Raw genomic sequence first — 7,512 nt, 5'->3', positions numbered from 1 at the left:
TTAGGGATAGAATTCTCCAAAATCTTGAAACACGTGCTATTTTGTTTTTAACTGAACACCCAAATACCAATTTTCATAGATTTAACTTAAAAAAAAACGGATATTTTACGAGGTTTTAACCTTGTTCAACCTTCTTGAGGGTGAAATTTCCAAAAATCCTGAAACACGTATTACTTGATTTTTAATCGAAAGCCTAAATACAAACATTTCAAGGATTTAACTTTATAAATGACATATTTTAATACAAATTGTCATCACTGTTTAACCCCCTTGAGGGTGGAATTTTCAAAAATCCTAAAACACGTGTTTCTTTGTTTTTAACTGAGAACCCAAATACCAATTTTCATGAATTTAACTTTAAAAAAAATACGGATATTTTACGACCTTTTACCCTTGTTCAACCCCCTTGGGAGTGAAATTTCCAAAAATGGTAAAATACGTATTTTTTTATTTTTAACCGAAAGCCTAAATACCAATTTTCATGGATATAGCTTTAAAACTTCCAATTCACCACTCCATTTAACCCCCTTAGGGGTTGATTTTCCAAAAATCCTTTCTTATTGGATGCCTACGTTATAAAAGGTTTTTACTGTGAAAATTTGAAATTTCTGTCTCCAGCGGTTTAGGCTGTGGGTTGATAGGTCAGTCAGGACAAGCCTCTTTATACAGGGTGCACCAGAACTCGCGCCCCAGAGAAAAATGCCACATAACGTAAGATACCAGGAACATGGAAAAAAATGTTAAAAAAAATTTATCTATAAAAATTTCGAAGTTATGAGGGTTTAAAATTTGCACTTTGACTCTACAGGGTGTTCGGTCCAAGTCGCCCCGGCTGATAMCACCTAAACTTACTTCTTTTTTTCAAAAAGTAAATATTTCAGTAATAATATTCATTCTTGGCTTTCTTAATAAATGTATCAAATTTTTTTAGCACATCCGGTGTTGCCGGAAATGCTACCAAATTTACTTTTTCAAATGGAACACCTATGTTTTTTTGCTCAAAACATATAGTAAACCACTATTTATTACATTTTACTTTACATAATGCACTCAGAAAACAATTTAAATTTTTGAATTTTATTGCAAATTTTGCAACGTAGCCGGATTTTACTTGTCAAGGTATTCATGCAAAAAGCAATATGCTTAGATACCGTTTAATTGTTAGTTTGACAAAGCCTAATTTGTCAATAAATCTTATTGAGATCTTTAATAATGGATGTTATTAATTAGGACGAATTGGTAGATCAGCTTAAAGTGTTTTTTAAGTGCAATAAAAATAGAGCGGAAGCTGAAAGACAGTATAGAGAAAAATACTCAAATAGAGTTCACCCAAATCGTTGGAAATTTAGTCGAATTGAAAAACAACTGAGACGAATAGGTTCGGTTCTTAAAACTAAAAAACCTGTGGTTCTTTGTGAAGAACAAGAAAATAGAAATCTGAATGATTTGTTATCAGTCGAAGAAAATCCAAGAGTTTCCATAAGAGAACTCGCTCATAAACTGACAAATTAAATTTGTCAAACCAACAATTAAACTGTATCCAAGTATTTTTTTTTATTCACACCTTTCCTTTAAAATTAAAAATCAGGTTACGCGACCAATTTCCTTATAAAATTCTAAGATTTAAGATGTTTTTTGTTTGCATTGTGTTGCGCAAAATGTAATAAATAGTGGTTTACAGTATTTTTCATGTCAATTATTACTGTTTGGGCAAAAAAACATAGGTGTTCCATTTGGTAGCATTTCCGGCAACACCGGATGTGCTAAAAAAATTTGATACATTTATTGAGAAAGCCAAGAATGAATATTATTACTTAAATATTTACTTTTTGAAAAAAATAAGTAAGTTTAGGTATTATCAGCCGGGGCGACTTGGACCGAACACCCTGTATTTATTTCTGCTGGAAAAATAATTTTCCAAGTTTTTTTTGCTATAGGCTATTAAAAGAGGAAACAAGGAAACTGTAGCCTAAATTGTAACTCTGTTCAATGTTGTTTGTGGCTTTTATTGGCAAAATTTTTGTACCTTTACTAAATAATTGTAAAAAAACATATACAAGATCATCAGTATCATTAAATAGACATAAAAAAAGTCAAATGTCAAAAAATAAATTTCAAAATTTTTTGACAGATAGAATTTTTTAAACATTTTTTTCATGATCCTGGTATCTTTCCTTACTTGAAATTTTTCTCTGGGGCGCGAGTTCTGGCGCACTCTGTATATATAGATAAAAAGAGATAACGCAGAGGTAATGAACGAATTTGAATTTGAAAATGCAAATTTTGCAAGTGATTAATGTTTCGGATGTTGTGTTGTTTTGCATAAAAGGTGTGAGGACCCTAATCCTGCGAGTATTGCCTTTAAGCCCATCTCGACTGCAACGTGGTAGGTATATTTAAATTGGAAGTGGTTGGAATAAATCCGACTGGAAATATCAGTGCACGCTGCAGTGCTTGTGATAAGGTAAATTGGCGAAAAGGAATTTATCGATATATATGCATCGTGGAAATCCAGCAAATCATGCGCGCTTTAAGCCACGCTTGAAGCTTATTACGTTTGGTCATTTCCTATCTACATACAGCAGAGCTTTGGCAGCCGACCAACATAGTTCAACAATGTTGTCAGCTTTTCATCCCGTCGCTACATTTCAGCCCAATGAACCAAACCGTTGTAATTATAAATTGCTAGCGGTATTCCAATTTCGAAGAAGCGAAAAAACACGTTTTCCGCTTGTTTAATTCCGGCGTTAATTTCAATTTAGTATGAATTAAAAGAGTTGCGGCGCTTGCCGCCTAATTTGCGAAAATGGCCCTAATAACTTTCAATAAAGTGTAACTTCCACTTGCATTTATATGGTTGTTTAACAGACAATAATGTTCGGTAACCGTTTCTGAATTAATTCTCTAATGGTGATAGTCGTTAAGGTTGACAAAACTATTTATTGATGCTGCAGTTAAACGGAGTTCCTAGTTCAGAATCTCGCACACATTAGTATGCCACAGATAGATGATACATTTACATGGTAAACGCAAAACGCAATTCGCCAGATGCGGGAATACTACTTTAAATAAATCTCATTATGCTACGGTTGGGAAGTAATTTAAGGCCTTTATATTGTGGGGCCACCTGTGTTGGTCTGCACTTGCAAACTTTACAAATACATCCCAATGTTAGGAATTAAACTGACAACATTATTAATGAATCGAATATCTAATCACTAGGGACGTTTTTCGGTAGAAAACGTGTTCCATTATACCTACACTAGAAAACAATATGAAATTTTATTCCACTTCACAGTTTTATTGTTACAATTGGTAATATTAAACAAAATATTTAATTGTACTGTTTTTTCTCAACACACATATACAGAGTGTCCCAGCGAGTTGAAAAAGTCCATCAGTGACCTTTAAATGATAAAATTTTAAAAAAATTGTATCGGACATTGATTATACTAATCTAGTGCATCACCTAAAATTATTTTCATCTATACACCATGTATCAAAAATAAATTGATACAAACACTGACAGAAAAGTTTAATTGTCAAATGTCAGTCTTGAATGTCATGATGCAGTAAAAGGTAGTTTACAGTAAACTTTTTGAACTGACAGAAAAATACTGCCCGAAATTTAATTCCGTAACTGTACATTAAACTCACAAATATCTTCCGTTAAAAAGATAATAAACAAACGAGTTGGTTTAATATTGTTGCAACATCTAGCTAACATCCTCAGGAATTTTTAGATTCCAGCAACTATATTTACTCGTATGTGAGAGTCGACAGAAATAAATCAAAATGTTACAACAAAAAATTATTTTTTTCAATATTTTTTTGACTCGATTAGATAAAAACAATATGGCTCTTCATAAAGTTATATTTGCGTCAATGTTGGAGATATTAATTTATCGCATTGTTATAAAAAGCAATTTTTGCATTGAGAATTTTCCATGCGATTTATCAAAAATAATAATACAAAAAAAAAACAAAAACCAGGAGGCTCTTTTATTATTTTGTCATATTTGTTCGAAAGTACAAATAATAAAATGACCAACCATTGTTTGTGTTTTGATTTAAAAAATGACTAATTTAAACTGATTTTTCACATTTCATAATTTGCTTTTAGCCAGAACACAAAGATACGAAAATTAATGTTTTATTAACTCTTTTTTTTAAATTTGCGTTTATAATACGTTTATTAACGTCTTTCAATAGGAGTCGTTTATGGCTATCTATAAAAGTAGACTGTACTTTAATGAGTTTAGGGTTATTTAGTTTTTGTATGCCGCTTCTGACTTGTCAGGTAACAAATTTTGCGTTGTTGCTTCGGCAATTTCGCGAATTTCGGGCGGAGTGCAAACTAAATTCTATTGGCTCATATTTTATTTTTTATTATTATGTTGTAATACTAATAACTAATAATTTTAAATTTTATTTTTAATGACAGAAATGATTCAAAAAATCAGGTGAGCGCCGAGAGTTACCAACCGATACCGATAACACAAAATTCTCTAGACGACAAAAATATGTTTTTTTTTTAATTAAAATAAGAAAAAAGGAGGCGCAAATTAGAAAAAATAGCATAAAATACTCGTTTTATAATGGCATTGGCGCACTCATCCCATAGAAAACTCGCCAACGGCTCGTTTTCTAACTTGGGATTCGTAAGCCAAATCAACCCTTATAAAACTTGTTCTTTAATATACTATTATCTGTTGATAAATTATAACACTAGATCCTATTTGCATTTGTAATTTTGTTGTCGTGACACGGTTTTTTATTTTTTCAATGTATGTTGACAAACAGGGATGTACAAAATTAAGTACCTTGGAGCAAAAAGAATTTTTATCTAAAGAATAAATCAAAATATTGAAACGATTTTTTTAAAATAATAGATATAAATTGGTACATTACGGACATGATAATCATGTATTCTAAAAATTTGTTATTAACAAATAATTTAAAAATATAATGTTTAAACAAAAAATAAACAGTTACGCAGGTTTTTAAAATTCTCAAAAAAATTATGTAAAAACTTTCATAACATTTATTTTTCAAAAAATATCAATAATAAAAACAAATTCTTCGGTTGAATGACGAAGAGTACTCTCTATATTTTGTTTATTCTATGTTCTGATTAAAATAAAAGTATGTAGATTTCGCGTACCTTATGAGCTTCGCTCGACTAAAATGATCATGTAATCATATAAAAAATCGCAAAGTCTTTCAACTTGTCGATTAGATTATACAGGGTGTGTCAAAAGTCCCAGACCAACGTAACATGCCATGTAAGGAGCATGGGAAAAATGTAAAAAAATCTATCTATAAAAATTTCGAAGTTATGAGAGTTTAAATTTTGCACTTTGACTCTATTTGTTTCTGTTGGAAAAATAATTTTTCATGTATTTTTGCTACAGGCTATTAGAAGAGGAAACAAGGAAGCTGTATCCTAAATTGTAACTCTGTCTAATGTTATTTGTGGCTTTTACTGACAAAATTATCGTACCTTTATTAAATAATTATAAAAAAAACGTATACAAGATCATCAATATCATTAAATAGACATAAAAAATGCCAATTTTCAAAAAATAAATGTAAAAATTTTTTGACAGATTTTTTTTAACATGTCACGTTGGTCCAGGAATTTTGATACACGCCAAACGTAATATGTGAAATAATTCTGAAATATTTACTCAACCGAAGAATTTGTTTTTTATTATTGATATTTTTTGGTAAAAATAAATGTTAATAAATCATTGGAAAGAATGTGTTTTTTTCAGAACAGTTTATTAGTGACGGTAAATGGTAATTTTTCTATTTAATTTCCAATTTTTTTTTCCATTTTTAAAACGTCCCTCTTGAAACTTATGTGAAGACATAGTAAAAATTGAAAGTTTTTACATAATTTTTTTGAGAATTTTAAAAACCTGCGTAATTGTTTATTTTATAAATTTTTAAATTATTTGTTAGTAACAAATTTTTAGAATTCATGTATTATCACGTCCGTAGTATACCTACTTATATCTATTATTTAAAAAAAAATCGTTTCAATAAGTTGATTTGCTCTTTAGATAAAAAATTCTTTTTGCTCCAAGGTACTTAATTTTGTACATCCTTGTTTCTTCAACATACATTGAAAAAATAAAAACCGGTGAAATACATGTCACTTATTTTTACACGTTATACAGGCTGTTCCGTCTAAACCCCACTTTAGAAGTATTGGGAGTTGGAATAATTGTATTTATTTGAAAATTGGTACATAGCCATAAACCATTAAGTCCTCCTAAATGAAAATATTTTCAAGATGGCGGCACTTCCGGTTATACCGGAAGTCGGTCTCAACTTTCTTATTTTAAATGGAAAGGTATATTTTTTACTGCGTTTTTGGATTAATCGGGTTATTGTAAGGGAGTTTTCATCAGCTTTCCCTATACCTAAATTTAGCCGTTTTTGAAATATTTGGAGTTTTTCAAAAATTTTTGGATTTGCACCCTCCACTTTAAAAACCGGTAACTCTGCCATTTTTAAAGATTTTAAATTCGTTTTTTTGGCGTTTGAAAGAGAAAGCTTAGATCCTTTTTCTGGTGTTTTCAAATTTTGAAAAAAAAAACATATCCCAAAATTTTAAGGTTACTTTTGTAATAATTCAAATACTCATAACTCAATTTTTTCAAATGAAATACCCCAATTTTTATTTTACTAAATAGAAGAGAATTTAATTGTGCATTCATCTGTATTAACATTCCCTATACCTAAATTTAATAATTTTCAAGTTATGGACTTTTTTTTAATACTACAGAAAATTTATTACTAGCCATACCCATTTTCACATAGTTTGCTATGGAAATCAAAAATGTCAAAATTGTTTCTCAGTAAACGTCGACAGTGACTTATTATTTGCCAAATAGTGCCAAAATATGGAGAATCAAAGTTATGCAAACTTAATTATTATTGATAGGTTCTACCATGCAATCATTATTTAAAGCTAACAAGTGAGAAAAGTTTATTTTTGTTTAATGAACGATATCATAATTTTGTTACACTCTCCATAAATACAAAATAAATTAATTAAATCTAAGTTTGAGTAGCTTTGACTCTCCATATTTTGGCACTATTTGTCAAATAATAAGTCACTGTCGACATTTATTGAGAAACAATTTTGACATTTTTTATTTCCATAGCAAACTATACGAAAACGAATGTGGCTAATAACAGATTTTCGGCAGTCTCAACAAAAAGTCACCATAACTTAAAAATTATTAAATATTGGTATAGGGAATGTTAATACAGATCGATGCAGAATTAAATTCTCCTCCATTTAGTATAATAAAAATTGGGGTATTTCATTTGAAAAAATTGAGTTATGGGTATTTGAATTATTACAAAAGTAACCTTAAAATTTTATGGTTTGTTAATTTTTTTTTCAAAATTTGAAAACACCGAAAGAAAGATCTAAGCTTTCTCTTTCAAACGCCAAAAAAACGAATTCAAAATTTTAAAAAATAGCAGAGTTAC

At 29.7% G+C, this 7,512-nt stretch overlaps 1 protein-coding gene across 1 annotated transcript in view; it reads left to right on the top strand.

The window, feature by feature from the left end:
- Window positions 1-7,512, top strand: part of LOC123007058 (max dimerization protein 1-like) — a 129,318-nt gene that overhangs the window by 119,383 nt on the left and 2,423 nt on the right. The window lies entirely within an intron of this gene.

The sequence above is a fragment of the Tribolium madens genome, unplaced genomic scaffold, assembly GCF_015345945.1.
Source record: "Tribolium madens isolate multiple individuals breed KSU strain unplaced genomic scaffold, Tmad_KSU_1.1 Scaffold_3;HRSCAF=73;Tcas5.2_LG2, whole genome shotgun sequence".
In the NCBI taxonomy this organism is placed as follows: Eukaryota; Metazoa; Arthropoda; class Insecta; order Coleoptera; family Tenebrionidae; genus Tribolium; species Tribolium madens.
The sequence above is the reverse complement of the archived record's forward strand: the minus strand, read 5'-3'. Positions and strand labels throughout refer to the sequence as shown.